Raw genomic sequence first — 20,545 nt, 5'->3', positions numbered from 1 at the left:
GTGATTAACCATAGGGTGACAGTGACGATCCAGAGGGTGGCAGTGGCAAACCAGAGGGTGGCAATGATGAACCAGAGGGTGGCAGTGATGATCCAGAGGGTGGCAGTGGCAAACCAGAGGTTGGCAGTAATGAACCAAAGGGCAGCAGTGATGAACCAGAGGGTGGCAGTGATGCACCAGAGGGTGTTGTGATGAACGAGAGGGTGGCAGTGATGAAACAGAGGGTGACAGTGATGAACCAGAGGGTGGCAGTGGTGAACCAGAGGGTGGCAGTAATGAACCAGAGGGCGGCAGTAATAAACCAGAGGGTGGCAGTGATGAACCAGAGGGTGGCCGTGATGAACCAGAGGGGGTTGTGATGATCCAGAGGGTGGCAGTGGTTAACCAGAGGGTGGCAATGATGACATAGAGGGTGGCAGTGATGAACCAGAGGGTGGCAGTGATCAACAAGAGGGTGGCAGTGGTGAACCAGAGGGTGGCAGTGATGAACCAGAGGGTAGCAGTCGTGAACCAGACGGTGGCAGTGGTGAACCAGAGGGTGGCAGTGATGAACCAGAGGGTAACAGTAATGATCCAGAGTTTGGCAGTGGTGAACCAGAGGGTGGCAGTGGTGAACCAGAGGGAGCTGTGATGAACCAGAGGGTGGCAGTGGTGAACCAGAGGGAGCTGTAGTGAACCAGAAGGTGGCAGTGATGAACCAGAGGGTGGCAGTGGTGAACCAGAGGGTGCAGTGATGAACCAGAGGATGGCAGTGATCAACCAGAGGGTGGCAGTCGTGAACCAGACGGTGGCAGTGGTGAACCAGAGGGTGGCAGTGATGAACCAGAGGGTAACAGTAATGATCCAGAGTTTGGCAGTGGTGAACCAGAGGGTGGCAGTGGTGAACCAGAGGGAGCTGTGATGAACCAGAGGGTGGCAGTGATGAACCAGTGGGTGGCAGTGGTCATCCAGAGGGTGCTATGATGAACCAGAGGATGGCAGTGATCAACCAGAGGGTGGCAGTCGTGAACCAGAGGGTGCCAGTGATGAACCAGAGGGTGGCAGTGATGAACTAGAGGGTGTTGTGATGAACCAGAGGGTGGCGGTGATAAACCAGAGGGTGGCAGTGATGAACCACAGGGTGGCAGTGGTGAACCAGAGGGTGGCAGTGGTGAACCAGAGGTTGACAATGATGATCCAGAGGGTGGCAGTGGTGAACCAGGGGGTGGCAGTGATGAAATAGAGGGTGGCAGTGATGAACCAGAGAGTGGCAGTGATGAACAAGAGGGTGGCAGTGGTGAACCAGAGGGTGGCAGTGATGAACCAGAGGGTGGCAGTGATGAACCAGAGGGTGGCAGTGGTGAACCAGAGGGCGCTGTGATGAACCAGAAGGTGGCAGTGATGAACCAGAGGGTGGCAGTGGTGAGCCAGAGGGTGCAGTGATGAACCAGAAGATGGCAGTGATCAACCAGAGGGTGGCAGTCGTGAACCAGATGGTGGAAATGGTGAAGCAGAGGGTGGCAGTGATGAACCAGAGGGTAACAGTGATGATCCAGAGTTTGACAGTGGTGAACCAGAGGGTGGCAGTGGTGAACCACAGGGAGCTGTGATGAACCAGAGTGTGGCAGTGATGAACCAGAGGGTGGCAGTGGTGAACCAGAGGGTGCTGTGATGAACCAGAGGATGGCAGTGATCAACCAGATGGTGGCAGTTGTGAACCAGAGGGTGGCAGTGATGAACCAGAGGGTGGCAGTGATGAACCAGATGGTGGCACTGGTAAACCAGAGGGTGCTGTGATGAACCATAGGGTGTCAGTGATAAACCAGAGGGCGACAGTGATGATCCAGAGGGTGGCAGTGGTAAACCAGAGGGTGGCAGTGATGAACTAGAGGGTGGCAGTGGTGAACCAGAGGGAGGCAGTGATGAACCAGAGGGTGACAGTGATGAACCAGAGGGTGACAATGGTGAACAGGAGGGTGGCAGTGATGAACCAGAGAGTGGTAGTGGTGAACCAGAGTGTGGCAGTGATGAACCAGAGGGTGGCAGTAATAAACCAGAGGGTGGCAGTGATTAACCAGAGGGTGGCCGTGATGAACCGGTGGGTGTAGTGATGAACCAGAGGGTGGCAATAATGAACCAGAGGGTGGCAGTGATGAACCAGAGGGTGGCAGTGGTGAGCCAGAGGGTGACAGTGATGATCCAGAGGGTGGCAGTGGTGAACCAGAGGGTGGCAGTGATGAAATAGCGGGTGGCAGTGATGAACCAGAAGGGTGGCAGTGATGAACAAGAGGGTGGCAGTGGTGAACCAGAGGGTGGCAGTGATGAACCAGAGGGTGGCAGTGATGAACCAGAGGGTGGCAGTGGTGAACCAGAGGGAGCTGTGATGAACCAGAAGGTGGCAGTGATGAACCAGAGGGTGGCAGTGGTGAACCAGAGGGTGCAGTGATGAACCAGAGGATGGCAGTGATCAACCAGAGGGTGGCAGTCATGAACCAGACGGTGGCAGTGGTGAACCAGAGGGTGGCAGTGATGAACCAGAGGGTAACAGTGATGATCCAGAGTTTGGCAGTGGTGAACCAAAGGGTGGCAGTGGTGAACCAGAGGGAGCTGTGATGAACCAGAGGGTGGCAGTGATGAACCAGTGGGTGGCAGTGATGAACCAGAGGGTGCTGTGATGAACCAGAGGATGGCAGTGATCAACCAGAGGGTGGCAGTCATGAACCAGAGGGTGGCAGTGATGAACCAGAGGGTGGCAGTGATGAACCAGAGGGTGTTGTGAGGAACCAGAGGGTGACGGTGATGAACCAGAGGGTGGCAGTGATGAATCAGAGGGTGGCAGTGGTGAACCAGAGGGTGGCAGTGGTGAACCAGAGGATAACAGTGATGATCCAGAGGGTGGCAGTGGTGAACCAGGGGGAGGCAGTGATGAAATAGAGGCTGGCAGTGATGAACCAGAGGGTGGCAGTGATAAACAAGAGGGTGGCAGTGGTGAATCAGAGGGTGGCAGTGATGAACCAGAGGGTGGCAGTGATGAACCTGAGGGTGCAGTGATGAACCAGAGGGAACTGTGATTAACGAGAAGGTGGAAGTGATGAACCAGAGGGTGGCAGTGGTGAACCAGAGGGTGCAGTGATGAACCAGAGGATGGAAGTGATCAACCAAAGGGTGGCAGTCATGAACCAGACGGTGGCAGTGGTGAACCAGAGGGTGGCAGTGATGAACCAGAGGGTGCAAAGATGAACCAGAGGGAGCTGTGATGAACGAGAAGGTGGAAGTGATGAACCAGAGGGTGGCAGTGGTGAACCAGAGGGTGGCAGTCGTGAACCAGACGGTGGCAGTGATGAACCAGAGGGTGGCAGTAATAAACCAGAGGGTGGCAGTGATTAACCAGAGGGTGGCCGTGATGAACCAGAGGGTGTTGTGATGAACCAGAGGGTGGCAATAATGAACCAGAGGGTGGCAGTGATGAACCAGAGGGTGGCAGTGGTGAGCCAGAGGGTGACAGTGATGATCCAGAGGGTGGCAGTGGTGAACCAGAGGGTGGCAGTGATGAAATAGCGGGTGGCAGTGATGAACCAGAAGGGTGGCAGTGATGAACAAGAGGGTGGCAGTGGTGAACCAGAGGGTGGCAGTGATGAACCAGAGGGTGGCAGTGATGAACCAGAGGGTGGCAGTGGTGAACCAGAGGAAGCTGAGATGAATCAGAAGGTGGCAGTGTTGAACCAGAGGGTGGCAGTGGTGAACCAGAGGGTGCAGTGATGAACCAGAGGATGGCAGTGATCAACCAGAGGGTGGCAGTCGTGAACCAGATGGTGGCAGTGGTGAACCAGAGGGTGGCAGTGATGAACCAGAGGGTAACAGTGATGATCCAGAGTTTGGCAGTGGTGAACAATAGCTCGCTTAATCTTCCCGACGGCCCCCAGCGCCTAGAGACCCTTACGGATGATTGTGCGCTTTACAAATGTGGACTTTAACCAAAGGGTGGCAGTGATGAACCAGAGGGTGCTGTGATGAACCAGAGGATGGCAGTGATCAACCAGAGGGTGGCAGTCATGAACCAGAGGGTGGCAGTGATGAACCAGAGGGTGTTGTGAGGAACCAGTGGGTGGCAGTGATGAACCAGAGGGTGCTGTGATGAACCAGAGGATGGCAGTAATCAACCAGAGGGTGGCAGTCATGAACCAGAGGGTGGCAGTGATGAACCAGAGGGTGGCAGTGATGAACCAGAGGGTGGCAGTGGTGAATCAGAGGGTGGCAGTGGTGAACCAGAGGATAACAGTGATGATCCAGAGGGTGGCAGTGGTGAACCAGGGGGAGGCAGTGATGAAATAGAGGCTGGCAGTGATGAACCAGAGGGTGGCAGTGATAAACAAGAGGGTGGCAGTGGTGAACCAGATGGTGGCAGTGATGAACCAGAGGGTGGCAGTGATGAACCAGAGGGAGCTGTGGTGAACGAGAAGGTGGAAGTGATGAACCAGAGGGTGGCAGTGGTGAACCAGAGGGTGCAGTGATGAACCAGAGGATGGAAGTGATCAACCAAAGGGTGGCAGTCGTGAACCAGACGGTGGCAGTGGTGAACCAGAGGGTGGCAGTGATGAACCAGAGGGTGCAGTGATGAACCAGAGGGAGCTGTGATGAACGAGAAGGTGGAAGTGATGAACCAGAGGGTGGCAGTGGTGAACCAGAGGGTGCAGTGATGAACCAGAGGATGGCAGTGATCAACCAGAGGATGGCAGTCGTGAACCAGACGGTGGCAGTGATGAACCAGAGGGTGGCAATAATAAACCAGAGGGTGGCAGTGATTAACCAAAGGGTGGCCGTGATGAGCCAGAGGGTGTTGTGATGAACCAGAGGGTGGCAATAATGAACCAGAGGGTGGCAGTGATGAACCAGAGGGTGGCAGTGGTGAGCCAGAGGGTGACAGTGATGATCCAGAGGGTGGCAGTGGTGAACCAGTGGGTGGCAGTGATGAAATAGCGGGTGGCAGTGATGAACCAGAAGGGTGGCAGTGATGAACAAGAGGGTGGCAGTGGTGAACCAGAGGGTGGCAGTGATGAACCAGAGGGTGTCAGTGATGAACCAGAGGGTGGCAGTTGTGAACCAGAGGGAGCTGAGATGAACCAGAAGGTGGCAGTGTTGAACCAGAGGGTGGCAGTGGTGAACCAGAGGGTGCAGTGATGAACCAGAGGATGGCAGTGATCAACCAGAGGGTGGCAGTCGTGAACCAGACGGTGGCAGTGGTGAACCAGAGGGTGGCAGTGATGAACCAGAGGGTAACAGTGATGATCCAGAGTTTGGCAGTGGTGAACCAAAGGGTGGCAGTGGTGAACCAGAGGGAGCTGTGATGAACCAGAGGGTGGCAGTGATGAACCAGTGGGTGGCAGTGATGAACCAGAGGGTGCTGTGATGAACCAGAGAATGGCAGTGATCAACCAGAGGGTGGCAGTCATGAACCAGAGGGTGGCAGTGATGAACCAGAGGGTGGCAGTGATGAACCAGAGGGTGTTGTGAGGAACCAGAGGGTGACGGTGATGAACCAGAGGGTGGCAGTGATGAACCAGAGGGTGGCAGTGGTGAACCAGAGGGTGGCAGTGGTGAACCAGAGGATGACAGTGGTGATCCTGAGGGTGGCAGTGGTGAACCAGGGGGTGGCAGTGATGAAATAGAGGCTGGCAGTGATGAACCAGAGGGTGGCAGTGATAAACAAGAGGGTGGCAGTGGTGAACCAGAGGGTGGCAGTGATGAACCAGAGGGTGGCAGTGATGAACCAGAGGGTGCAGTGATGAACCAGAGGAAGCTGTGATGAACGAGAAGGTGGAAGTGATGAACCAGAGGGTGGCAGTGGTGAACCGGAGGGTGCAGTGATGAACCAGAGGATGGCAGTAATCAACCAGAGGGTGGCAGTGGTGAACCAGACGGTGGCAGTGGTGAACCAGAGGGTGGCAGTGATGAACCAGAGGGTAACAGTGATGATCCAGAGTTTGGCAGTGGTGAACCAGAGGGTGGCAGTGGTGAACCAGAGGGAGCTGTGATGAACCAGAGGGTGGCAGTGATGAACCAGAGGGTGGCAGTGGTGAGCCAGAGGATGCTGTGATGAACCAGAGGATGGCAGTGATGAACCAGATGGTGGCAGTCGTGAACCAGAGGGTGGCAGTGATGAACCAGAGGGTGGTGCTGCTAAACTGCCCGGGAGCCCTGTGGTTGTGAGCCCCTGTGCTGCTGAGCTGCCCAGGGGTTGTGAGCCCAGGCGCTACTGAACTGCCCCAGGGCCCAGTGGGTGTGAGCCCCCGTGCTGCTGAACTGCCCCAGAGCCCTCTCAGTGTGAAAATAATGTGTGCTCAATTGCCTGGGAGCCCTCTGGGTGTGAGCACACATTGTGCTAAGTGTCCCCCAGTACATATATACCCATACCGCACACCACCATTATGCTCTTGCACCATGAAGTCTGGTGCTTGGATGCTCCTGATCCGTGTAGGTGGTATCACCGTCTGGTGCAGTCAAAATGTAAAGTCATAACTTGCTACACAGCACCAATAAACACGTGTCCCCCCTGGCACCGGTATGCGCATGTACCAGGCGTGGAGCACCCGCATGCCACTGCACCCTACTGCCCAGCGCCAGCATATGCCTGTACGGGGCAGTTTAGTATGAGATGGGACATTGTCCAGCAGCAGCAGCTGCATGCGCCTGAACCCACTGAGCAGGATCAGAATGGCTTTGTACCAACAGGCGCAGCAGAGCTATCTTGCACATCTGAAGGATTCTGGGGTCCTGTGCCAAACTTATCTTTGCATCCATGAGTTTCCCGAGCGCCATCTCCGTGTAGCTCCTGTGACCAGGAGGCTGCTTTCTCCTCATCTGCTGCTCTGCTCGGTCTCTGACACTTTATAAACAAGATGCATGTGATCTCGCATAGAAACCCCGCCCGTTTGGCCCCATCCACCACACACTAGCGGTATGAAACGTCTTCCTGCCCGTCCCCACTATAATGGCCAGCTCACTCAAGGGACCTCAGCGCCTTTTGGCGCGCTGGCAAAGTTACAGGCACACGTGGTCACATATTTGTGCAAATGGCACAAAAATCCGCGAGTTTGTGGGAAAATTTGCGACTTTTTTTGCAATTTCGCACGAATTCGCGGACCGCGAACATTAGGGTTATACAAGAATTGAATACTTCCTTAGTGGAACATCCCAATCCCATCATAGATCCAGGAGTCGGTATAAAGAATCAAACTCCGGCCACTACATTGATCACTAAAACTACCGCTACCGAGCAAATACCAGTTAGAGAGAGTGACACTTTAGTAAGAATAGAGAGGGTTTCATCTGTTAGTACAGCCCTGGAAATTAAAGAAAACCTGTTGCTTCTCTCATGGAATGTTGCAGGCATTGGTAGTAAACTACTGTCCCCAGAATGGTGTAGCTTTATAAACTAGTTTGATATTTGCCTCTTCCAGGAGTCTTGGTCCATAGTCCCAGTTTTTCGTGTAGGGTTCCTTAATTTCTATATCCCTGCAATAAAACAATCTAAAGGCCGTCCTGCAGGTTGCCTGGTGTTCTGGGTTCGCCAGAGTTTATGCTGTAAAGTCTTGCATATTCCGTCCCCAGTCAAGGATATTTTGATGGTCAAGATTGAATGGAGCCAAAATCGCTGGGAGCTATTTTTAATGTTTATGCTAGGGAGTTAATTGGGGGAACATTTCTGAGACAATAGCCGCTCTTGATACCCAGCTAGAGTCTTTACCAGATCAAGTTGTTCCTATTGTGGCTGGGGATTTTAACACCAGTTTTGAACCACTCGGACAAGAGGATCAGGATCTCTCAGCAGACCAAGACTCCAGATGGGGTATCCCCAAACTCGGTATTCCAGCCATAAACAGATGGTCAGCAACCGCAATTCAATTAAAGGCTTTATGCCTAGAGAGAGGCCTTAGAGTGGAAAATGGGCGAACTCCCTCTGACCAACTGGGAGCAAATACGTTTGATAATGGACGTAATAGGAGCCGCATAGATTATTTGCTGGTAGATATAAGATTATGGCATAGTCTTGTAGACACGGTAATCAAAACCCGGTTGGAAAGCGACCACAACCCCCTTTGTTCTTCATTTCGATCTCAGAAGGGGGATAGAGAGGAGCCAGTGAGGAGAGGAGTATTAACACTTGACATTGTTGCTTCTAATAACTTGCGCCACGTTAAGTGGAATAAATTTATCGAAAATTCAGACAAATTGACTGAGCTTAAAGCAGTGGTTGTGAGTGAATTAACCTATCTAAATTCTCAAACCAATGGCGTGGATTTCCCCCAAGTCATGTTAGAAGCACATACCCGTCTCTTCTCTAGCTTAAAAACCTTCTTCTCTAAAGAGTTAAAAACAGGTAGTCGAGGCTCATACACTAATGTGGCAAGGTGGTACAATGAGGCCTGTAAACTTGCTCGCCATAAATTGAGCGTAGAATTAAAATCTAAGAACATCGCTCAAGTAAGAGAGGCAAGGGATTTTTACAGGCTCACGCAGAGGGTGGCAAAAAGAGAGTGGGATCAAGTAAGGTGGAGGGACCAGAAAAATGCTTGTGAAGCTAAAGATTCCAAACAATTTTGGAATATTGTTAAATGGGATAGGGGAGGATGTGCAGAACCTCCTCAAAATAATGTTGCGCAATCCCAGTGGCTAGACTTTTTTAAACCTCAATATGCCTGTATCCCGACAAAGGACGATAATTCCTTACCTTCCCATATTTTTTATCAAAATCAGGTATTCTCTACCAAAGATGTTGATCTAGCATTAGACTGCGTGACAAGTGGAAGAGCCCCAGGCATGGATGGTATCCCTGCGGATGTCTTCCTGAGTGATAGACCTACCTGGTGCCAGTATTTTGCACTCTTGGCTAACTCAGTGGCAAAGGGAGCTCCTATTCCACCTTCGTGGAAGGGAGCAGAAATAATCCCTGTTTTTAAAAAGGGAGTCAAATTCCTCCCTAGTAATTATAGGCCTATTAGCCTTATAGATTCACCGCAAAAGCTAATGGGCCGCTTAGTTCAAAATATAGTACAGTCGTGGGCTGAGGAAAATAACATACTTTCTCCATTCCAAGCAGGCTTTTGCCCGTGTACCAGTTCCATAGACCAAGTCTTCCGCTTCCTTACAATCTACTGGAGAAATGTGTTCTTGACTAAAGGGTCGCTTTACGCGGTATTTGTCGACTTGAAGTCGGCCTTTGATTTGGCAACTCGCCACAAACTCTGGAGAGTTCTTGAAGAACTGGGGATGGCACCAGAATTATTGACTCTTCTTGTTCCCTTACACGTGAGTAACTTTGCCAGGATCAGATGGGGATCACAGGGTGAGGTTACCGATTCATTCCCCGTCGAACGTGGTGTTCGGCAGGGTTGTGTCTTGGCCCCCACCCTGTTTTCCCTATACATCAATTAAATTGTGGACCATCTTTCTAGATCCTCTACTGACGCCCCCATTCTAGCTGGGGTTCACGTTCCTGTCCTCATGTTTGCGGATGACCCCATGTGGCCTACAGAAGGTTGTTAATACTTTTAGGGAATTTTGCAACTTGCGGGGGCTTGAGGTCAACACCGAAAAAACAAAGTTCATGTCATTAACCCAGCACAAACCCTTTAAAGGCCGAATTCTTCTGAACAACATCCCTTTAGAGCAGGTGGATGCTTTCACCTACCTAGGTATAATGTTACAGAACGACATGGGATGGAAAAGTCACACGGATAAGAGCATCTTAAAATTCCACCAGCTTGCAAGTATATTATCCTCTAAACATAAATCCTCTTTCACAAAACCAATTACTCCAGCTATGGAAATATACAACACCAAAGTGATAAGCTCTGCCCTTTATGGAGCCGAGTTATGGGGATTTAATAATTTAAGTCTCCTAGCAAAAGCTTAAAATACATTTTTACGTGGCTTAATTGGTGTTCCCCAAAGTACTCCTATGGTTCCGTTCTTATTAGACCTGGGCAGAAAAATGTGGTGGATTTGGCAAGGCTTCGCCCCCTTCTTTATTGATGACAAATCTGGACCACACCCAAACGTATTCACTATGCTCAGGGTTTGAAGGATGTGATCCGTGTAGATTGTTTTCATAAAATTCAGTGGTTAAAAGACTTAAGGTCTCTCTTAGTAAAGCTGGATCTAAGACTTTTATGGGATGAACCAGAGACTGTGAAATTCCCCACAAAAAAACAACTGAAGGAAAAATATTGGGAAATGGTTCAGATGTTACAATATCAGTCCTGTATGAATACCAACTTGACAGGCCGTTTTTTAGATCACAAATCTTGGCCGGCATGTGAAGTATATTGGGATAAAATTGAGAGTCCCCTTGATCGTAAACTATACTTACAATTTAGGATAGGAACTTTACCATTAAAAGCTTTCACTCATAAATGGGTGCCATCTCAAGATGAAAAATGCCATAATTGTCTAGATATGGCAGAGACTGTAGCCCATTTATTTTTTGTATGTCCCCTCTATGCAGCCCCACGGCGCAAATGGCTGAGACCCATTTTTTATCTCTGGGTACCATGAGGCACATTGAAGCTTTAAGAATATTAGGCTCTGATTGCTCCCCACCTATAGCTATTGCTTTAGCTAAATTTTTAAGATGGGTTTGGATTATCCGCACCCGCACTTTATTGTCTCCTGCTGCTAGTTAACCATAGGGAATTATCTTTTTAAAATTAAGTAGTTTTTTAATTCAAGAAATAATTAAAAATTATTAGATATGAATTTTAATAGTTTCCTTGATTGGATAGTAACCAAATGGAATTTAATAACTTTTTAATTCTGTGTATCGTTTATGTAATATTTATTGTGTATTGTGTATTGTGATAGTTTGTGTATTGTATGTGCTTTTATGACTTACTGTCGAATACAACTTTTGAAACGTAAGTAGAGAGTGGTGTTTGTTCTCCTCCCGAGTTTTGCGGATGTGCCACCCACTTTGTGAGCAACAGGCGATGTAGACCTGGGATTCCTGCAGATTTCACAATTTTTCTTTGTGTATGATTCCGGATTTGGTTGAGAAAGATGTTGGGGAGGAGAAGGCTGGTACATTGGAATAGTCCCACTATTTCGATTGAGTTCAACATTTGTGACTGACCTTTGGGCAGTTCAAAGGACAAACAAAAATGTGGCCCTCCAGTTGTCTGCTGTTCTGGCTATTATTATGCTTTTTCTGCTCCTCAATATTTTTTTGTCGTTGATCTAAAGAGTATTCTTTGGCAGTATTGCTTATAGAATATATATGATAGGCCTGTGTTTGGAACAACATCGGCTGATAAACTGTGCCTTTTAGGACCATTTAGACAGATAGGGCATCTATACAAAGTTTAAAAAAATCGAAATCTCCCCCGGCAAGCATCTCTCCTTTTACGCCACCTGCTAAGTCAGAGCCTTAGCTATTGCCCTCCACGGACTGTGTCCCTTTATTAAACCCACTCAATCCTTACGTGTCCATCCCTGACTCACATGGCAATGGCCCTCCCACCCTCCTACCCTTAACAACCCCTCAATCCTTACATCATGGAACAGCGCAAGTCTGCGATGACCAACTCCTCCTGCTGGAACCTCAAAATACTGCCTTAGACCTCTCTGGTACACATCGAGACCCCCCACTCTCCGCCAGAACTTCCCACTCAACTTTCACCCCTCTCACAGCACTCAGACCTGGTGGCACGCCTGGATGACATATCTCTCCAGTTGCACCTATTCACAGTCAAACTTCATGATCTGAAAGTCCTCTCTATCAAACACCTCCCCTTGATCAGTTACCTCCTTCCTGTGCAGGGCTGCCCAGAACACCTGCTAATGACAGAACTCACTCTGTGCGGCCTTCCCCCTCTCTTTCTCTAAAACCATACCCCTACCTAATTCTCCCTCCTGCCCCAGAAGAGCGGTGGCCTATCTCATTTTTAAACGATATCAATGACTTACTCAAGTCTCATTCACCTATCTTAAACACCAACAAGATTACTCAGGGAAACATTCAAGCTATTCATGCTAACCCATACAGAGAACTACCTCACAACCCTAGAGGCTTAAACAATGGCAACCTTATGAGAGTGAACATCATACAGTCTCCTCCCCTCCATACTCCAGTGCAACTTAAATGCATATGACTGAACTGCAGGTCAGACAGCAAACACGCCTCTGACATATTCAACCTCATCCAACACAATGAGATAGATATCATCATCTTCACGGAGACCTGGCTCAATCCAATTTCTCTCCATTCCTAGATCTCCTAGTGCCTCCTACCCATGACATAATCCGTCCAAACAGAACATGGAAGCCGGGCGGTGGCCTAGCTTTTATACACCGGAGCACACTATCAGTCTCCCACTCGTGTCCTCTACGCCATCTTCATGCAAATACCTTTGTCTTAATATCTTTAGTCACAACCTTCCGGTATGCAAACTACACACTTTTTACCACCCCCTTGGGGTCAACCTCCCCTTTATCAAGTAATTAATTGAAATCATGTCTGGCAAGGTTGATTCCGCTATGGCACAAATCTTCCTCAGTGACTTCAATCTTCACTGCTGCAACCTCCATGACTAAGCTGTAACATGCCTCAAATCCTTCTTAAATGATTACAAACTGATTCAACACTGTGACCAGCCAAACCATAATAAAGGAGAAATTCTGGACGTCATCATCACCAAAAGTCACACCATCACCCCTTGCGATTGGTCAGACCATCACAGCATCTTCTTTTTTTATCAACATGGAAGTCTTCCTGAGGAAGGCTCAACCAACAAAATCAAAGATTTGGAAAAGGGACCTCAGAAAAATCAATACAGCTGATCTAGCAACCCACTGTATATCTGCCCTCTCTCCACAAGATGACATGGCCAAGGTACATTCACTCACTAACTTCTACAACTCTACTATCACTAGTATCATGGATTTCATTTCTCCACTCCAACAAAAAAATGCCCCAACAAAAATTTCCAAATGGTGGTTCAACGGCAACTTAAACAAGGAGTGCCGCACTTCAGGACAATCGAACGATCCCGGAAATTGAAACCATCCTCTAACCAGATAATAATCCTCAGAACGGTAAGAAGCTCCTATAACAAACAAATCAAGAACGCCAAGGCCGACTACTTCAGATCCCAATGTATCCAAGCCGCTAATGGTCCCCAATTTTTTGGGGAGTTGGTGAAACAATAATCATTGGAAGCCCCAAACCGTTTGGTCCCTGGAGTCAGCCCACCTACACGCGATGAACTGGCTACCTTCTTTTCTGAGAAAGCCAGACTCATCAATACTGATCTTGACTCCAGGAAGGCGCTACTGCTATCTGGTGGGTCTGCGCCCCCCCGGCAGTATCAGAGAAGATCGAACCGACTAACCTAGGTCCAAGAACAATGCATCATGGGACAACTTCACTCCCCTCAGTGAAAGAGACACTATCAATATTCTTTAGAGTATCAACCTATCTAATCATTTCAGCGACCCGTTACCACCATCCATATTCAAGGAACACACAGAGATCGTCACCCCCATCTGGACAAAGATTGCCAATGCGTCTCTCTCCCAAGGTACGATCCCGGATTGCCAAAAAGCTGCTCAGGTAAAACCTATCCTAAAAAAGCCTACAGCAGATAGTACGAACCTTAACAACTTCTGCCATATCTCTAACATCCCCACCCTAGCCAAACTCCTAGAAAAATGCTTCCAATCTCAACTCTGTGCTCACATCGAGAATTTCCATCTCCTGGACCAACACCAACCTGGCTTCCAGAGTGGGTACAGCACCGAATCGGCTTTCACTCACGTTATTGATGACATTTTAAAAAGTCTCTAACAACATGAATCCTGCCTCCCTATCCTCCTTGACCTTTCCTCAGCGTTTGACACTGTTAATCACGGCAACCCCATATCCACTTTGAAGCACAGAATGAGCATTTCTGGCTCGGTGCTGCAATGGTTCTCGTCCTTTCTCCACCACATATCCCAAAGAGTTAAGGCGAACTACTCTCTCTCTCAACCTTCACCAGTATCCATGGGGGCCCACCCTATCCCCCATACTCTTCAATCTGTTCTTGGAACCTTTAGCTTATGAACTAAATTCTGCTGAGATTCTCTTTCATATGTATGCAGATGATACGCAACTCTCTCTGAAAATCTCCTCCTCGAATAACCTAATTTCACACAACTCTACCCTAATAAATACTCAAAACTGGTTAACTGAAAACCACCTCCTGCTCAATACCTCCAAAACAGAATTCCTGCTATTCTCTCCCCCAAATCACATCCCCAAGTTTGACCTTTGGATGAACCACTTCACTGCCTTCAACTGCACCCCCCTCATTGTTGACTCAGCCAAATCTCTGGGAATCACCCATGACAAGCATCTGAACATGAAAAATCATATTAACAATGTGTGCAAGGGAGCCAATCACCTAATGAGGATACTCAGGCATCTCAAGCCTTTCTTCCCACAAGCTGACTTCAAGCAAGTGGTCCAAGCGCTTGTTCTACTGAGGCTAGGCTATGACAGAGCTACGCTCTGTGCTCTCCCCAAATATACCTTGGCCCCACTAAGTGCCTCACTGAATGCGGTGGCTAGATCAAAACCCCCAGTTATCTAGCGCAAAAGCTGAAATTATCCGGAGGGGGTAGAACTTCTCGGAGTGCTAACTCTCTCATCCCGAGACCACAGATCTTTCGCAAAAAGATCGTGTCACCGAGCCTTCTCCGGCTCTGTGCCGAAGATCTGGAACTCTCTCCCACTGGAAATATGCAGAATTGCCCCCAACACTATCTTCAAATTGGAAGCAAAAGATTCCTCATAAACAAGTTCCTACCTTATAAGTTTTTAGATCGTCTGCTCTAATGCTTTGGACCTTCACCCTAAGGCCTGCGTTTGATATTATTCTGCTCTACTATTTACTTGCTCCCCTCCCATTACGCTATGTTCCGATCATTATCTCACCCTTGCTGTCCCTTTAATTGTAACCTTCTTGTTTGATGTGCATATTTGATTTGTTTGTGTTGTTATTCCTTTGATGATTGTACTGCAACTTGTACCCGGTGTATGTGCAACACGGATGTGTGCTGGTGTGTGTGGCGTGTCCTGGTGGTGAAAAGATACCACTTTCTCTTTCCACTATTGAAGGGCTGTCCTGCGGATAGGCCGGAATGGGGAATTTTTGTAATATTTAACAAGTATATCCTTCATAGGGATAAGATAGAGAATAGGAATGTGTTCAGAATTTTATAGCACATCTTTAAATAAGTATGGTTTTTAAAGTCTGTGTTTGATATTTTCTTGTCCAACTTTTCTGTGTGTTTATGTATTCTTGTGGATTGATTGTCTTGTTTCAGTGTGACAGAGAAAGAGGATGTGTATTTGGGGAAGTGTCCTTTTGTGGTGTCTTCACTGTGTTATTGTTAGTGTTGGTACAATGCTTTGTATATTGCCTTTCGTATGAGCTTGTCTGCATGTGCCAAGCTACTAAGGGGGGTGAGTGTGTATTCCCCGTACGCTGACTGGAGGGAAGGGTTCTTATTTGGACATCCCTACCTCTGCCAACTAGAGACACTCATTTTTCAACAACTTGTTCTTATCTTTAGTTTTGACTGACCAGGGAGTTTGTTTTTGAAAGGGGCAAGTATTGTCGACAGGAGGTTTCCTTCCCAGGTCACCTATAGTTGAAGCGGGGTAGGAGATTAGCTCCTTGGGTAACCAACACATTAAATGAGATGCATGGGGTACATGGGGTGGATGACCCCTAATTCTGAATGCCTAACACCTCTGAATGCCTAGCACTTGAAACTGCGTTTTTCTTCTTTGGTCTCTGTGCTGGGTTGTGCACAGTTTTGTGTTGTAAGTACGCAAGACGGCTTGTTGTGCGCTTTCTGTCTTTTGCGCCCACCCGAGCTGTCAAGGAATGGTCATGATGTTGGCCATTTCATAAGACAATCGGTTGGGCCCACTTTAGCCACTCATTTCACAGGATGCTGTGAACATGCTTTTGAATAAAGAGAGACACAGCACCTCACCAGTGCACGTCTAATTAGCTATAGAATAACACTGTATAAAACATGGTCACGATTAGAAAAGTCTGTCACCTTAAAGCACGCCATGTTACTCCCCCTCCTTCCTGTAAATTGCTGGAATTGGAATTGAGATGGAGATAAAAGGACAGGCAGACTGTTGTTCCCTGAATCTGATCCTTAAGGAGAACTATATTTCGGTGGTTTTCATTTGACTACCCAGGTGCCACACCGGTTATTGCTCATGATACTGCAACACTACATACATGTGTAGAGACATGACAAATATTTTATTAGTTAGCCTGAGTAACTGGGTTGCAACAGATGACAAGGGTAGGAATTATGCGTTTGCAGAGAACGATTAAAGTAAAATGAGAATATTTATAGCAGGCCCTGCTGGGTGGGTACTGGAGTCAAGATTGCTAAGTTGAAAGTGAGGCACATTGTCAGGATGAGACATTACTCAGCATGTGTGGTGCACATGATGCACATTACTAGGGATGAGCACTTGTATGCCCCCCAATAATTTCGCAACACACATTTTTATGTTGAGGTTCTTCAGACGAATAATATAGGAATGGACAGATGCAATGATCCAAACTATGTCTGAATTGTTCTATCAGAGCTTAGTGAAGGAATTAAAGTTCACGCCATTACTTGGTGTTGGGAGAGTGAAATAAATTGTGTAACGTTTTATCCTTGCCAGTAAATTAAAACCCTGCATTCTACTCACTCATAGGTCCGGGACACTCTGCATTCATAGAAAGAGGGGCCCTGACGCGATGTACAGCCTGGCTGCTTTTTCTGAAAGACCTATGAATATGACTGAGGCGAAATTGCAGAGCAAAGAAGTACTGGACGAGACGGTACCACAGACAAACAACACAGAGAGATGGGCTACCCAGGAGCCCCAGCCTACTGGTCTACTTGTGCCTGAGTCCCAGTCATTGAGACTATTCTGTGGGCACGCCTGTGTTTGAGTCTCTGCCTCTTGGTCCCCCTTGAATATGACCCCCCTTTCTCCTTTGACCCCTTTGTGTAAGGCTCAATGTACGCCCGATGGAGGAACAGTGCACCAAGGTAAAGTTGGATTAGCAGGGATGGAGTTCATGGATGAAGAATAGGGTGCGGGTACCCTGCCTAAGGTACCAGTGATAGAGGAGAGGAAGAGGGTTTGGTGCATTGTTGGACAGTCAATCAACGGGGCAAAGGGACTGTGATTCTGGAGAGAGAAATACCTTGCCCTATAACGTGGGATCTGGATCCGAGCTAGACGCACAGCTCCACCGCCGGTGGTCAATAACGCCTACGCTAGATGAACAATAGGAGCCTACCAGTGATGGCTCTCTGAAAAGACACTGGAAATAAGAGTTTTGCCCATCCTCTTGTTCCCTGGACACCAATTCCATTGTGTTGTATTTCTCTCTCAACCACCATGTATCCGTTTAGTCACCCAACTGTTGAGGAAAATAGCCCTTTTGCCCCTCCCTGTCCAGAGCGGGGTCAGTACATAGAAAGTACAAGTTGCATTCATAGTTGTTATTGTGCTAATAATAGTGTTAGGAACATGCTACTCCCTGAATGAGAAGTATCCTGCGCATTCCCAAGTTCATACAGCACAAGTTTCTCGTGTGAACATGTTTGTTACTTTGGCTCCTCACGCAGGAGAGCACCGGAGTAGATAAAGAGATAATAGAGTTGCGCAGATTGGTGTACCTTCAATTCAGTTCTCCAGTCCTACCTAATGCATTTCATGATTTACGCCCCACAAAAGAATGTGTACATTAGGCGGAGGCCTGTCATGGCAGTTAATATGACAGTTTGTTTTCATATCGGGGGGGTGGGAGATTAAGATGGGTGAGAACATATGACTCATTTACAGACTGAACGTGACCCTAGGCCAGTCCTAGATCCTGCCTCATAATGTCTGCTTTTCCTGTGGATCACAAGTTCATGCTTAGCATCCGAGGGGACAGTTTGCAAATGCTGTTTTTCTTTTCTCTTTTCCCCACTGTATTTGCTGACCCATCTACGTATTGCACCTGTCCTCAGGTTCAATGTAAAACTATGTGACCAGACAAACTAGGCCCTTGTATGGACTGTCCCCGAGTTTGTTACATCTGCTGTCTTAGTACACATACTCCCATGAAAAGGATATTCATGTGATACTGATGCTAAGATCATGCCTCAGAAAGAGATGGATGGGTTGCTGAACATTGATGCAGACACTTTTTAGGTCAACATGTCTCTTATAGTTTCCCTGCTAGTGAGCATGCAAACACTTCTGAGTATTAAGATATTGTTCAGGTAAATAGAGATTTCCCCTCCCTTTAGAATTGTAAAGACCCTACTGGATAGCAAATAAAGCATTTAGCCACCCATGCTAAAAGGAGGGTCTGTTAGGTTCCAAATTCCCATCTCTGCAATGCACTTATTTCATGCTATATTAGGTTAGCAATGTGTGGCTAAATAGACACCATTTGTATTCATGTTATGCACACCACTGAGCTATACCTGTAATGTGCAGGCTTGAGTTAGCGCGTGTGACTCCATTTTGGATTTCACAATCCATATCAGAGTGTGACTGAACTAAGCCTCATTATGTGTAATGCTTGCTTCAGCAGTAAGCTGATGGAGTGCATTTTCTCCCCAAGGTTGGGCCTCGCTGTACTAATGAATACCTGGTTTTGTACTTCTGCATATCTTTCCCATGAGATGAAGCCTGCTCACTCTTGCTCAGCTGCAGGCACAGACAGAATGACCTTGCCAGATAGATAGTGTGTGCCTGGTCTCAGACTCGTAGCTCATACTTGTGTGCCCCTTTGGTTCTTACTGCCTTCTGTGGAATGTTACTGGGTGGGTGTGTCTTGTGCCCATGCTGAAATGTATAATTGTTATATTTATGCTTGTGGAAGCCAGTCCCTCGGCAGACATCTTAGGGTGCAGGTCTGATCGGACTTGTAAGTTGTCTTCTCTACTGTCTGACCGACTCTTCTTTCTTGGGGAGGCATAGCAGGTGGTAGTAAGCAGCCCACGGGCCCCTAAGGGCCACTTCCTTCACCAGCACCACACTCAGTGTCACTTATTCAAGAATAATGAACAATTCTGAGTACAAGGAAGCACTAGCGGCCGGCATCACTCAAGGATGGGGTGTGGGAGGTCGCGTGGGGCAAGTGGCGTGCGGGGAGGGGGACGTTTAATTTAAAACTCTGCAATGGCTGCGTTGTGATTGGTTGGGGCGCTGACCAGCCAGGCATCGAAGAGGAGTCCATTTTCTACATGTAGGCTGGGTGTACAGACATAATATCGACCACAAAAATATCGACTGGACATAATATCGAGGTAAAAATATAGACTAGACAAAATATCGACCAGACATAATATAGACTACAAAAATATCGATTACTATCGATATTAATAGCCAAAATATCGAATCAAAAATATAGACTAGACATAATATCGACTAGATAGAATATAGACAACAAAAATATCGAAAATAAGGTAAGTGTTTTATAATTTGTAATAATTGTGTAATATAAATCTGTAGCGGGTTGTGGGTTTATAGGGGAATAGGGTGGGAAGTAATTTAAATATAATTAATTAAATCTGTAATATAATAGTAATTGTTAATTAATTATTAATTGTTAATTAATTAAAATATAATTGGCAATTAATAATAATTGATTAATTGATCAATAATTACATTTTCGTAAAATATTTTCTGTAGCGGGTTGTGGGTTTATAGGGGAATAGGGTGGGAAGTAATTTAAATATAATTAATTAAATCTGTAATATAATAGTAATTGTTAATTAATTATTAATTGTTAATTAATAAAAATATAATTGGTAATTAATAATAATTGATTAATTGATCAATAATTACATTTTCGTAAAATATTTTCTGTAGCGAGTTGTGGGTTTATAGGGGAATAGGGTGGGAAGTAATTTAAATATAATTAATTAAATCTGTAATATAATAGTAATTGTTAATTAATTATTAATTGTTAATTAATTAAAATATAATTGGTAATTAATAATAATTGATTAATTGATCAATAATTACATTTTCGTAAAATATTTTATGTAGCGGGTTGTGGGTTTATAGGGGAATAGGGTGGGAAGTAATTTAAATTTAATTAATTAAATATGTAAATTAATAATAATTGTTAATTAATTATTATTTGGTAAATAATTAAAATATAATTGGTAATTATAAATATTTAAAGAATAAATAAATAATAATTAGTAAATTAATTTCTGTAGTGGGTTGTGAGTTTATAGGGGGATAGGGTGGGGAGTAATTTAATAATAACTAATTAAATGTGTTAATTAATTAAATTTGTTAATTGATTAATAATTGACCATTAAATAAAATTTACTTTGTAAATAAAAGTAATTGGTTTTGGAAATTAAATTTAAGTTTTGGGTTTTTGGGTAAAGGGGTATTTTTAGGGTTCAGGGTCAGTTTTGGGTTTCTGGGTAAAGGGGTATTTTTAGGGTTCAGGGTCAGTTTTCAGTTTTTGGGGTAAAT

Source organism: Lissotriton helveticus, chromosome 2_1 (assembly GCF_964261635.1).
Source record: "Lissotriton helveticus chromosome 2_1, aLisHel1.1, whole genome shotgun sequence".
Taxonomy (NCBI): Eukaryota; Metazoa; Chordata; class Amphibia; order Caudata; family Salamandridae; genus Lissotriton; species Lissotriton helveticus.
Note: the sequence above shows the minus strand (reverse complement) of the source record.